Here is a 14987-nt window from a genome sequence, read left to right as displayed (position 1 = left end):
ATATTCTTCCTAACTTATATATATGATCCCCTAATTTATACATACACGACCCTCCCCACCCGTAACCCTATATATACATATATATGCATACGGCCCCCTTATATATATATCGTCCCCTGCACCCTTTCTATATACATATATATACGTTCCCCTCCCCCTTTATATATATATATATATAAATTTATGTTTTCTTTTTGAGGGTATATATATATATATATATATATATATATATACATATATATAACAACAAGTTTTAATTTTTCTCTTTCTTGTATTTTTATTATTTTCGGCTTATTTTGCATTAATATCTGTTTTTACTCTTCCATACATTTTTTTTATGTTCCTCCCTATATTCAGATTTTCTTTGCTTGAGGATAAGCAAATTTTTAAGTTTGGTATTGTCACTTCGCTTGTGGTTTTTCTGTTTATTTTAATGACACCAAAAGGGAGGCGAATCATCTTTACGGAGGAGCACAGCTTGAAGAATGAGACGGCCATTAGGATAATTGAGGTGGTTGAGTTCCTTTCATTCTATATTTTCTTTCATTCTTATTATGTTATATTCCTGTTTTCTGCTGTTTTACTTGAATGTCTGCATTATTCTTTGTTATTTCAATTCCTAGGTTCCAGTTTATTTTGCTATTTTTTTTATTCTCTTATTTGCTTTTAATTCTGAAAAGTGTCTCATGTATCACTCACTGAGTTTGAATCCAAAAGAAAAAGAAGAAAAGGATGCATTGCATGATAATTAGAGTCTATAACAAAGAATAGTCTTATTCACTTAAATGTGGTGGTGTTTTCTATGATTTTGAATGCATGACATGAATAGTGCATATCTAAATTTGAATCAAAAGATGTTGATGTATAAGAAATAGGAATTTAGAGAACTATTATGAATTCTCTGAAGTTAGTGAAAGTTTAATCCTTAAAGCAAAAGAAACAGCAAAAGAAAAATAAAGACAAGGTCCAAGGCTCTGAGCATCAATGACTAGGGAGGTCAGACATGATTAAAGGCTCAAAGAGTTGTTTCCCTAGTCATATGCTTGTGGTATTTTTGTGTCAAGTAATCCTTGAGACAGAACACTTAGAGTCGAGACCAAGTGCATTTAGCAGAGTATGCCAAAGGTTTTGAGCACTACTGTCTGGGAGTAGCTGAAAGAAAAATTAGAACTTCAAGAAAGTTCTCCAGTTAAGTGCTTGTGGTATTTTTGTATCAAGTGAAGCTTGAGACAAAACATTTAAAGTCACGGCTAGGCTCAAGGAGCAAAGCACCAAAGAAAAAATAATTAAAAGGAATTTGCTGTGTTAAGGATTGAACTGAAGTATAAAAGATTAGAGAATTCATAATATTATCTGGATTCTAATTCCGAATGACAGTGACATTCTTCTGATTCAAAGGAGAGTGAGATGCCAAAACTATTCAGGATCACAGTTGTAAACCCACTTCAAGAAGAAACATGAGCTTAATTGAACTCTCACTCTCATGCAAATTCACATCTTAAGCCTATGTTAATTTTGGTTGCTTAAGGACAAGCAACAATTCAAGTTTGGTGTTGTGATGTGTGAGCATCTTTCTTATCTTTTCCTAGTGAATTTGCATTCAATTTATTCAGTTTAATCAAGAATTAATTATCTTTTAGCCACTATGGATTCTACTTTGAGTCGTGTGCAATTCTGTTTATTTTAGGTAGCATTCGGCTGAATTTGATGGAGTTTCCGCAGAAAAAGAGAAGAAGGCGAATGATGCTGTAAACCCTGACCTCTCTTCACTCAAACCTGAATAACTCAAGCTACAGAGATCCGATTGACGTGATTCTAGCGGCATTAGAAATCTAACTTTCAGAGATTTCCAACGATATATGATAGTATACACTTCTCTTCCATCTGTATGGTCAAGGTGGTGCCTAACTTGGAATCTCTCAAGTTAGGCGCCAGAACCACAAATTCTCCAAAAGCACAAGATTACAGGCGCCAGTTAAAAAGGGAGCAGTGGTCCCCCTTCCATCTACTTGATGCTACACAATTGTTTTTGATTTAATTTTGATTAAATTTTTTATTTTAATTACAAATAGGAAAAGATATTATTTAGTTTCAGAAAATATATTTTACATTAATTAGGATTAGATATAAAAGGAATCTTCATCTCTTCTCTTGAACATCATTCCGCGATTTACAATTTACCGGAATCCTAGTTTTCTCTCTGTACTATGAGCAACTAAAGCTCCACTGTTAAGGTTAGGAGCTCTATCTATTGTATGGATTGATACTATTATTTTTCTATTTTAATTCATGTACTGATTTCTATTTCAAGAATTGTTTTCGTTCTTTATCTTATGAATTTGGGTGGAACGAAAGTTTGACCCTTATTCTAATTGAGTTCTTGTATAACTTGGAAAAGCTTTTTACTTGAACAACAGCTTAAAAATAATTTCTCTTAAACTTCTAATTATCTGGACTTAACGGGATACGTGACGTATAATCCTCTTATATTTGGATAATTAGGGTTTTTGTGGCATATAAACTAGAATTGAACTTCATCCTCTAATTGGAATTAAGTGACCAAGGAATTGACGGTTGATGAAAGTTAGAGTTGACTAAGAAGGCCTAAGGAATTAGGGCTTAGTCATATATAGTTTGCCATGAATTAAATCTTGCATGATTAAAATAGTTAGTAAGAAAAGTCAATCCGGAAAATAGATATCTCTGAAGCCTTAACTGTTTCTCCATATATTATTCTCATCAATTTACTGCTTGCTATTTTAATTTCTGAATTACTGTTTAATATTTTTGAACCTTCAAACACCATTTTCTGTTTATCTAACTAAGTAAATTAATCAACCATTGTTGCTTAGTCCATCAATCCTCGTGGGTTCGACCCTCATTCACTTGAGGTACTACTTGGTACGACCCGGTGCACTTGCCGGTTAGTTTGTAGTTATAAATTCCACACCATTGGCGCCTCATTAAAAAAAACCTTTCAGGAAAAAGAGTGCACCTTGACCCTAGATCTTTTATTGTTTTCTAACTATAGTACCTTCTTAGATTATAGGCGTGCTATGACCTGGGTAGCTCTCGTCCCTCGAGGTCGGACACCTTGTAGTAACCTTTTTCCAGCACTTCTGTTACTCGGTATGGTCCTTTCCAGTTAGCTGCTAGATTCCCTTCTCCTGACCGACCTGCTCCGATATCATTTCGGATTAAGATGAGATCATTGGTGGTGAAGCTTCGCTAGACTACCTTCCGATTACATCTCAGAGCCACTCGACGCTTTAGGGCTTCCTCTTTAATCTAGACTCTTTCTTTGACTTCTGGAAGTAGGTCGAGCTCTTCTCTTTGAGCCTGGGAGTTGGTATCTTCATTATAGAGGATCATTCTAGAAGATCCTTCTTCTATCTCGACAGGGATCATTGCCTCCATTCCGTAAGCAAGTCGGAATGGCGATTCCCCAGTAGTTGAGTGTGGTGTTGTCCAATATTCCCATAGGACCTGTTGGGAGCTCTTCAGCCCAAGCTCCTTTGGCATCCTGTAACCTCCGTTTTAACCCGGCCAGTATAACTTTGTTGGTGGCTTCCGCTTGTCCATTGACTTGTGGGTGCTCTATAGATGTGAACTGGTGCTTGATTTTTAGATCAGCTACCAGATTTCTAAAGCCTGTGTCGGTGAATTGAGTACCATTATCTGTGGTAATGGAGCATGGGACCCCAAACCTTGTGACAATGTTTCTGTATAAAAATTTTCGACTTCTTTGGGCGGTGTCATTAGCTAATGGCTCTGCTTCAATCCACTTTGTGAAGTAGTCTATACTTACAATGAGAAACTTAACTTATCTGGGCCCCTGGGGGAAGGGTCCCAAGAGGTCGAGCCCCTACTTTGCGAATGACCAGAGTGAAGTAACGCAGATGAGCTCCTCAGGTGGAGCTATGTAGAAGTTAGCGTGCTTCTGGCATGGTGGGCATGCCTTGACAAACTCGGTAGCTTCCTTTTGTAAGGTCGGCCAGTAGAAACCAGCTCGGAGTACCTTTTTAGCAAGGGCTCGTGCTCCGAGGTGATTGCCGCACATGCCACTGTGGACTTCTTCGAGAGCTTCCTTTGTAGCAGAGGTCGGGACGCATTTTAGGAGAAGTGTAGAGATTCCTCTCTTATATAGGGCGTCTTGTATTATGGTGTAGTACTGAGCTTCTCATACTAGCCTCTTTGCCTCTTTTTTGTCTGCTGGGAGTGTTTCTGACTTGAGGTAGTTAATTATGGGAGTCATCCATCCTTGATCCTGTCCTGAGATGGTTAGAATCTTCTCTTCCTCCAAGGTTGATGGATTTCAAAGCGTCTCTTGGATGAGGCTTCTATTGTTGCCCCCTGGTTTGGTGCTGGCTAGTTTTGAAAGTGCATCAGCTCGGGCATTTTGTTCCCGGGGTATGTGTCGGACCTTATATCCCCTAAATTGTCCAAGCTGTTCTTTGGTTTTGTCAAGGTATATTTTCATAGTAGGATCCTTGGCTTGATAGCTCCCTTCAATTTGCGAAGTGATGATAAACCACTATTTTATGGTTTATCTTGTGCTAATTTGAGTGGTTTTTATCAATTCTTTACTCACTTATTCATATAATTTACATGGTTTTACAATTCCTTCCTAATTCTGTGATATAGTTGAAAACATGTTTTCTAGGCCTTTAAACTGTCAATTTTAATTACCCTTTATTACCATTCGATGCTGTGATCTGTATGTTGAGTGCTTTCAGGCTGTATAGGGCAGGAATGGCTTAGAGGATGGAAAGGAAACATGCAAAAGTGGAAGGAACGCAAAAAATAGAGTTTTGAGGAGCAGGCAGCGACGCGTACGCATGGATGACGCGTACGCGTGCCTAGCGCAGAAGACAAGCGACGCGTACGCGTGACAAGGAATTTCGCCAAATGACGAGCACGCGTGACCTACGCATACGCGTGACATGCGCCACGTGCAGAAAGTTGCAGAAAGCGCTGGGGGCAATTTCTGGGCTCCTTTTGGCCCAGTTTCAATCCCGAAAAACACAAAAAAAGAGCTGCAGAATGGGAGAAACACAAGAGACGATTAACACAACATACATTCACAGAATTTTAGGTTTAGATGTAGTTTCTAGAGAGAGAGGCTCTCCCCTCTCTCTAGGTTTTAGGATTTCTCTTAGTCTTATGTTTATTTCTTCTCAATTCCAGGTTCAATGTTCCTTTAATTTAGTTTCTCTTCTACTTTTATTTATTCTAGTATTTTAGTTTATTTATTTTCCCAATTTAGTCTATGAATTCTAATTTTAGACTTGATTTTCTATTTAATGCAATTTGAGGTATTTCAGATTTATTGCTTCTTGCTTTAATTGTTATCATTCATGCTTGTAATTGTTGGTTTTAGATTTTACATTCCCTATCAGTTTCCTATATGTTTTTATGTTCTGCCTTCCAAGTGTTTGGCAAAATGTTTGGGAGGGTTTTAAGTTAGATTGTTATGATTCTTGGCTTTGGTTGAGTAATTGGAGACACTTGAATTATCAAACTCCTTGTTGATTAATAATTGACAGTTGCTGGTTGATTTGGATCCCTCTAAATCTAGTCTTTCCTTAGGAGTTGACTAGGACTTGAGGAATCAAATTGATTAGTCCACTTGACTTTCCTTTATTTAGCAAGGGTTAACTAAGTGGGAGCAACAAACAATTCTCATCACAATTGATAAGGATAACTAGGATAGGACGTCTAATTCTCATTCCTTGCCAAGAGTTCACTTAATTATTGGTTTATTTTCTTATCATTTACATTCCTTGTTCAACCTTTCAAAAACCCAAAAATATACTTTTCCATAACCAATAATAACTACACCTCCCTGCAATTCCTTGAGAGACGACCCGAGGTTTAAATACTTCGGTTATTATTTTTATTGGGTTTGCTTTAGTGACAAACAAGTTTTTGTACGAAAGAATTCTTTGTTGGTTTAGAAACTATACTAGCAATGAGAGTTTATTGTGAAATTCTAAACCATCAAAAATCCGTTCGTCAAGTGACTACTTGGGAGTCGCTAAAAATGGTAAGTCTTTGAGCTCCCACTTCTCTAGCCAACCTCAAACCAGCCAGTAGTGCTTCATATTCAGCTTGATTATTTGAGGCCGGAAACTCAAACTTTAAGGATAGCTCGATTTGGGGAGCTAAAATGACGCCTGTGCCACTCTCGGCTTTGTTTGAGGAGCCATCTGCATAAAAGTTCCACTTTCTGGGGGTGCCCAGGGTGTCAGTATACTCTGTGATGAAGTCAGCCAGGTACTGGGATTTAATATCTGTTTGGGCTTTATACTTGATGTCGAATTCGGACAACTCAACTGCCCATTGTAGGATTCTTCCAGCTAAGTCTGTTTTTTGTAAGATCCCCTTTATGGGTTGGTTGGTCCGTACTCTGATGGTGTGAGCTTGAAAGTATGGTCGGAGTCGTGGGGAGGTGAGTATGAGGGTGTAGGCAAACTTTTCTATCTTTTGATAGTTTAATTCAACCCCTTGTAAAGCCTTACTGATGAAGTAGATGGGTTGTTGCCCACTTTTATCCTCTCTGACCAATGCTAAGGCTATTGCCCGACTCCCTACGGCGAGGTATAGTATGAGCTCTTCACCTTTCCGAGGTCAAGTAAGGACAGGTGGTTGCCCCAGAAATTTCTTAAAATCTTGGAAGGTTTGTTCGCATTCTGGGGTCCACTCAAACCTCTTCCCCTTCCTTAACGTTACATAGAAGGGGAGAGATCTTAAGGCTGATCCAGCTAGGAACCTAGACAGAGCCGCTAGTCTTCCATTGAGCTGCTGGACCTCTTTTACATAGGTCGGACTCTTCATGTGAAGTATGGCCTGACATTTATCTGGGTTTACTTCAATTCCTCTTTGGGTGAGCATGAAGCCCAGGAATTTGCCAGCTTCTACCGCAAAGGTGCACTTTGCGGGGTTAAGTCACATGCCATGTTTTCTTATGGTGTCGAACACTTTAGTGAGGTTGGACAACAACGATTCCTCACTTTGTATTTTTACCAGCATGTCATCTACATAAACCTCCATTAGCTTTCCAATATGATCGGCAAAGACTTTGTTCATTAGTCTTTGGTAGGTAGCCCCTGCGTTCTTGAGTCCGAAGGGCATAACTATATAGCAATAGTTTGCCTTTGGGGTTAGGAATGATGTCTTCTCTTGGTCGGGTTGATACATTGGGATTTGGTTGTATCCTGAGTAAGCGTCCATGATGGAGAGGTATTGATAGCCTGACGAAGCGTCGATGTTCGGGAGTGGGTAGGGATCCTTTGGGTGGGCTTTGTTGAGATCGGTGTAATCGTTGCACATCTGCCACTTTCCATTTATCTTTTTGACCAACACTACATTGGCTAGCCATAGTGGGTATTTTACTTCTCTTATAAACCCTGCCTCCAGCAAGTCCTGTATCTGCTCCTATACAGCCTGCGACCATTCCGGACTGAGCTTCCTACGCTTTTGCTGTACTGGCCGTGACCCTGGGTATACGGCTAACTTGTGGCACATTAGTCCGGGATCGATACTAGGCATGTCGGCGGCCTTTCATGCAAAGATGTCGGAATTGTCTTTCAGGAGCTTTATTAGCAGTTCTTTTAAGTCTTCTCTGAGATTTGGTCCTATATTTGTTGCTTTGCTTGGATCGTCTTGACGTGAGGGCAAAAGTCGGCTAATTAAGAAATCAATATAGAGAATGCGTTGAGAGTATAGTTCTTAACCAACTAAGATCTACCTTGTCAATTTAGAAAAGTTCTCACGAAATTTAGAAATAATAATACTGAGAGTATGAGTCCCAAATCGTCTCCCAACGAGTTGCAGAAAAGGGTGCTATCCTTGTTGGGAATAATTATAAATTAAAACAATAAAACTAAGAATAATTATTAATATTCTAATAAAAAGCCTTGACTGGGGGAATGATTAATTGGAAGTCCTATCCTTGTTGGGATCTCTTAAGTGTAGTATCAAAAAGGTTGTTGTTTTTCACTTAGTTAACCCTTACTAAATAAAGGAAAGTCAAGGGATTGAGCTAATCCTTATTCGCAAATTCTAGTCCTCTCCCTTGGGAAGGTCTAGCGTTAGTAAATACAGAACTAGGCAACAACTTCCAATTTAATCAGCACTTAAGCCTTCCAACTCAAGTGTCTCCTTTTAATCAATTCCCATTTCAAATATGGAATATAATCCATTGACATGAATATAATACTCAAAAAAATATAAGAAGACATAATAAATTGATTAAAATAAAATAGAGACTAAAAATTAATTAAAAGTGAAAGTAATCCTCTTTATCAACAATCCATGAAAATAATCCAATTAGAACTCTAAATAAAGTAAATAAGGATATGGAAGAATAAGGGACAAAGTAAACAAACTAGAATAATATCTTCAACGGTGATGACTCTTCAATATCCAAAAACATGAACAGTGAATGTAAAGTGAAACTATAGGAAGAGTAATTCTCTCTCTGTAGATTCAGATCTAAAACTAAAAATAATCCTAATATGAATGAATGTGTATCTCCGTCTATGTGTGTGTGTTGAGTCTCTGCTTGTTTCCTGGCCTTATTCTGTGTTTCTGGGCTGAAAACTGAGTTAAAACGTGGCCCAAAATTGCCCCCAGCATTTTCTGTTAATTTTGCAGATCGTGCAGGTCACGCGTACGCGTCGTCCACGCGTTCGCGTCATTCAGCGATTTTTCTTGTCACGCGTACGCATCATCCACGCGTTGGCGTCATTCGTGCAGACTCCAATCCACGCGTACACGTCAGACACGCGCTCGCGTCGCTGCGATTTTCTCCATTCCACGCGCTCGCGTGAGCCATGCGCGCGCGTCGGTGTTCACTGGTCATCTCCTTAGTTTCTTGCGTTCCTTCTATTTTTGCAAACTTTCTCTTCATTCTCTAAGCCATTCCTGCCCTATGAAGCCTGAAACACTTAACACACGGATTGCGACATCGAATGGTATAAAGGAGAATTAAAATATACTAATTAAAGATATTTAGGAAGCAAGTTTTCAATCATAAAATAATATTAGGAAGGAGTTATAAAATCATGCAATTAGTATGAATAAGTGGGTGAAGACTTGATGAAACCATTCAATTAAACACAAGATAAATCATAAAATAGTGGTTTATCAACCTCCCCACACTTAAACATTAGCATGTCCTCATGCTTAGCTTAAGGAGATAAAATAAATGAGTAGGAAAAAGTAAGACTCATGCAATGCAATGCAACCTATGTATATGAATGCAACTATATGATTCTGTCTACTTGGTTAAAATAAATAAGTTCTTCAAGACAAAAATAACTCAAACCTCACTAATTCAAACTATACAGTAAAGACAAGTAAACTTGTTAAGAAGACAGCTCATGAAAGCAGGGAACATAGAATCAAGCATTGAACCCTCACTTCTGGTGTATATGCACTCTAGTCTCTCTAGTGTATAGGGTAATCACTCTACTCTTCTCTAATCATACTTTCTAACTTTTGTTCTTCACATAATCAATCAACAAATATTTAATGTACCAATACAAACATCATGAGGTCTTTTCAAGGTTGTAATGGGGCCAAGGTAAAGGTGAGGGTATATATATGGCTAAGTGAGCTATAAATTGAATCCTTGATTAACCTAAGCTCTTACCTATATACACATTCTATATACTTTACTTTCATGCCTAGCTACCAAAATTCTCACTTTTTCATTACATACTCATGCATCAACTTTTTCATTAATTTTTTTTTATCGCATATGCATTGATCTTTTTATTAACTTAACTTAGCATTGGGGTAATTTTGTCCCCTTATTTAATTACGTAATTACTTGAATATTTTTGGATTTTTTTAGCATAAAAATAAATATAACATTATCAATGCACATGGATTTTCAATTTTTCTAGTTTCATATGAATAGGTACCTAAATTCTCATTATTTTATCATGACACATTCCCTTATTAACCTATATTCCCACAATCTTCCCATACTCAATTGACACACAATTTCTATCTTAAGCTAACCAAAGATTCAATTGAGATATTTAATTATTTTTCCGCTTAAGGCTAGTAATGTGGTAAAATATAGAACAAATGGGATTTAAAAGGCTCAAAGTGGCTAACAAAGGTAAAAAGAAGGGTCAGCTATTTTGGGATAAGTGAGCTAAAACAATTAATGGCCTCAATCATATGCATGCATATAATACATTAAACATTGGACATATAGGATGGAACAAAATAAAGATTACAATCATAGAGAAGTAAACACACAAGAATAATATTTATGGTTAAATAATGTAACCATGTAATTAAGCTCAAATCTCACGGGTTGTGTGTTCTTAGCTTTTTAAACTATGTTCCAAATACAACTTCTAACAATTTTAACACAAAAATTTTGATTTAAATAAGTAAAATAGGGTTTTAAAAAGAAACTTATTAATTTTTTTTTAGCCAAATAGAACATGCATGCAATTAACCTATTACTATGAAATTTATCCTATCCTAACAAAAGAAAAAATAAAATAAATATCCTATTTTATTGGTGTTAAGGAAGAGAAATTACCTCCGGAAGTCAGGTACTGACCGACCTCCCACACTTAAAGCTTTGCACCGTCCTCGGTGCCATCAGTCAGGAACAAAGGGGACTGGTAGCAGCATCTCCACCATCGGGACCATCATGGCTCCCTGTGCTAGTAAATGAAGTGGAGTCCGGGGTATCTGGGTCTTCTTTAGGTGGGTGGTTACCAATAATCAGCTCCTTGAGGTATATAAATCGACGCTTGTTACGGTGCTCCATTTGCTTTCCTTTCTCCTCAAGCCGGTCTAACTTTTGAATTATCTGTAGGAGTAGCTGATTTGTTGAAGGTGCTTGTGATGTGGTAGGAGAAGGGATATCTTCCGCTGGTTTTGTGCTCCGGTTGATAGTGGCTGCTGGAGGTCTGATATATTTTTCCGTTAGGAACGTATTGATCATCCCGTGGAATCATGGCTTTGGTGTCTATTAAACCACTATTTTATGGTTTATCTTGTGCTCAATTGAGTGGATTTTATCAACTCTTTACCCACTTATTCATACTATTTGCATGGTTTTACATTTGCCTTCCTAATTATGTGCTATGATTGAAAACATGATTCTTTGATCTTATATTTGCTTATTATTAATCTTCTCTTATTACCATTAGATTCCTTGATATGTGTGTTAAGTGTTTTAGGAGATTACAGGGCAAGAATGGCTCAGAGGATGGAAAGGAAGCATGCAAAAGTGGAAGGAATACAAGAAGTTAGAGAAATTGCTAAGTTGTCCAGCCTGACCTCTTCGCACTCAAACGACTATAACTTTAGCTACAGAGGTCCAAACGACGCGGTTTCAATTGCGTTGGAAAGCTAATGTCCGGGGCTTCAATTTGATATATAATTTACCATAGCTGCCCCGAAGTTAGGCAACACGAACACGTGAATGACGCGTCCGCGTCGCATCTGCGAACCTCAACCCGCGCGGCCGCATGGACGACGCCTCCGCGTCACTTGCCCGCGACCTGAACGTAACAAAAATCGCAGGGGGCAATTTCTGGGCTACTTTTGACCCGGTTTTCAGCCCAGAACACACAGATTAGAGGCTATAAAGTGGGAGAATGCATCCATTCATGGGGAGCTCGCCAATTTTTACTTTCCATGAATTAGAATTAATTTTGGAGAGAGGTTATCTCCTCTCTCTTTAGGATTAGGATTTAGATTTAGGATTTTTATTCGCTTTCAGGATTATCTCTTTTGATCAGGTTCAATATTCCTTTTATTTACTTTTGCAAGCTACTTTAGGAATTCTTTCATGTTACAGATTACTCTTTTATTAATGCTATTTGAGATATTTCAGTTTAATATTGATCTCTTTTATTTATGCTATTATTGCTTTTACTCTAAAGACATTTTTATTCCAGTAGATTTATTTATTTTCCCCTTTTGGTCTTGGTTAAGAAACCAGTAACTCAGGAGTTATCTTAGCACAATATAATTGATAATCGTTATCTTTGCTAATTGAACTGAACTTCAATAATCTCAATCTTTTCTTAGGAAACAAATAGGATTCGAAGGTCGGCTAATTGGTCCCTTGACTTCCCTTTGCTCTAGTAAAGGTTAACCAAGTGAAATTAAGATTCAACTTTCATTATTATTGATAAGGATAACTAAGTCTGGACTTCCAATTTCTCACATCTTGCCAAAAGTTGCTTTACAGTTATTTATCTATTTTTAATTGTCGTTTAAATTATTTGTCATATTTATTTCTCATTCTTGAAACCCCAAATTTACAATCTCCATAACCAATAATAAGAACATACTTCCCTGCAGTTCCTTGAGAAGACGACCCAAGGTTTAAATACTCGGTTATCAATTTTAAAAGGGGTTTGTTACTTGTGACAACCAAAACGTTTGTAAGAAAGGTTGATTGCTTGGTTTAGTAATTATACTTGCAACGAGAGTTTACTATAACCTCTAAACCATCAATCTTCAGTTCTTCAGTTCCCCAGTTTGCACCTCAAAGATCCCAAGTTTCTCCATTACAGAGAGTGGCATTAAGTTTATTCCTAACCCCAGGTCACACAGAGCCTTCTCAAAGGTCATGGTGCCTATGTTACAGGGAATTAGGAATTAACCAGGATCCTGTTTCTTTTGAGGTAATTTCTGCCTATCCAATGCATTTAGTTCATTGGTGAGCAAGGAAGGTTCATCTTCCCAAGTCTCATTACCAAATAATTTGGCATTCAGCTTCATGATTGCACCAAGGTACTTAGAAATTCCTCTTCAGTAATATCTTCATCCTCTTCAGAGGATGAATACTCATCAGAGCTCATGAAGGGCAGGAGAAGGTTCAATGGAATCTCTATGGTCTCTAGATGAGCCTCAGATTCCTTTGGTTCCTCAAAGGGAAACTCTTTATTGGTCACTGAGCGTCCCAGGAGGTCTTCCTCACTAGGATTCACGTCCTCCCCCTCCTCTTTGGGTTCGGCCACACCAAGTAAGGTAATGGCCTTGCACTCTCTTTTTGAATTCTCTTCTGTATTGCTTGGGAGAGTACTAGGAGGAGTTTCGGTGACCCTTTTACTCAGCTGGCCCACTTGTGCCTCCAAATTTCTAACGGAGGACCTTGTTTCATTCATGAAACTTAAAGTGGCCTTAGATAGATCAGAGATTATATTTGCTAAGCTAGATGGATTCTGCTCAGAATTCTCTGTCTGTTACTGAGTGGATGATGGAAAAGGCTTGTTATTGCTAAACATGTTTCTTCCACCATTATTAAATCCTTGTTGAGGCTTTTGTTGATCCTTCCATGAGAAATTTGGATGATTTCTCCATGAGGGATTATAGGTATTCCCATAGGGTCCTTCCATATAATTCACCACTGCTATTGCAGGGTTCTCAGGATCATAAGCTTCTTCTTCAGAAGATGCCTCTTGAGTACTATTAATTGGATGCAGCTTGCAATCCATTCAGACTCTGAGAAATTATATTGACTTGCTGAGTCAATATTTTATTCTGAGCCAATGTGGCATTCAGAGTATCAATTTCAAGAACTCCCTTCATCTGAGGCATCCCATTACTCACAGGATTCCTTTCAGAAGTGTACATGAACTGGTTATTTGCAACCATGTCAATGAGTTCTTGAGCTTCTGCAGGTGTTTTCTTTAGGTGAATGGATCCACCTGCAGAATGGTCCAATGACATCTTTGGTAATTCAGACAGACCATCATAGAATATATCCAGGATGGTCCATTCTGAAAGTATGTCAGAAGGACACTTTTTGGTCAGTTGCTTGTATCTCTCCCAAGCTTCATAGAAGGATTCACCTTCTTTCTGTTTGAAGGTTTGAACCTCCACTCTAAGTTTGCTAAGCTTTTGAGGAGGAAAGAACTTGGCTAAGAAAGCCATGACCAGCTTATCCCAAGAGTTCACGCTATCTTTAGGTTGAGAGTCTAACCATATTCTAGCTCTGTCTCTTACAGCAAATGGAAAAAGCATAAGCCTGTAGACCTCGGGATCAACCCCATTGGTCTTTACAGTATCACAGATCTGCAAGAATTCAGTTAAGAACTAAAAAGGATCTTCTGATCAAAGTCCATGAAACTTGAAATTCTGTTGCATCAGAGAAACTAATTGAGGCTTTAGCTCAAAATTGTTTGCTTTAATGACAGAAATTGAGATGCTTCTTCCATGTAAATTGGAATTTGGTGCAGTAAAGTCACCAAGCATCTTCCTTGCATCTCCACCATTATTATTATTTTCGGCCATGTCTCCTTCTTTTTCAAAAATTTTAGTAAGATTTTCTCCAGAGACTTGTGCTTTCGCTTCCCTTAGCTTCCTCTTTAGAGTCCTTTCGGGTTCAGGATCAGCTTCAACAAGAATGTTCTTATCCTTGTTCCTGCTCATATGAAAAAGAAGAGAACAGAAAATAATAGGGATCCTCTTTGCCATAGTAGAGAGGTTCCTTTATGTGAATAGAAGAGAAGAGAATGAATTCGAACACATAAAGAGGGAGAAGGTTCGAATTTTTAAGAAGAGAAGTATTAGTAGATAAATAAATAATTAGAAAGAGATGAGAGAGGGAAGAATTTCGAAAATTAAAATAAAAAAAAATATTTTTGTTTTTAATTAAAAAAATTAAAGTTAGAATTCAAAAATTTTAAAAAAAGGAAAAATGAAATTAAATTAAATTAAAATTTAAAACAAATAGTTAATTAAAAAGGAATTTTGAAAAAGAGGAAGGTGATTTTCGAAAATTAGAGAGAGAGAATTAATTAGGTAGTTTTGAAAAAGATAAGAATCAATAAAAAAGATACGATTAATTGAAAAAGATTTGAAAATCAATTTTGAAAAGATAAGAGGTTAGAAAAGATTTTGAAATTGATTTTGAAAAAGATGTGATTGAAATTTATTTTGAAAAAGATTTGAAAAAGAATTTTTTTAAAAAAAAATTTGATTTTGAAAAT

General features: G+C 37.4%; 1 non-coding gene across 1 annotated transcript; it reads left to right on the top strand.

Moving 5' to 3' along the window:
• Nucleotides 1-13778: 13778 nt before the first annotated feature.
• Nucleotides 13779-13887, top strand: LOC148570675 (small nucleolar RNA R71). Its single transcript, XR_015880291.1, has one exon. It is a non-coding gene; the product is annotated as a small nucleolar RNA R71 (small nucleolar RNA).
• Nucleotides 13888-14987: the final 1100 nt, after the last annotated feature.

Source organism: Arachis ipaensis, chromosome B3, assembly GCF_059453495.1.
Source record: "Arachis ipaensis isolate K30076 ecotype BB chromosome B3, ASM5945349v1, whole genome shotgun sequence".
NCBI lineage: Eukaryota > Viridiplantae > Streptophyta > Magnoliopsida > Fabales > Fabaceae > Arachis > Arachis ipaensis.
This window is presented reverse-complemented; position numbering and strand designations above follow the sequence as displayed.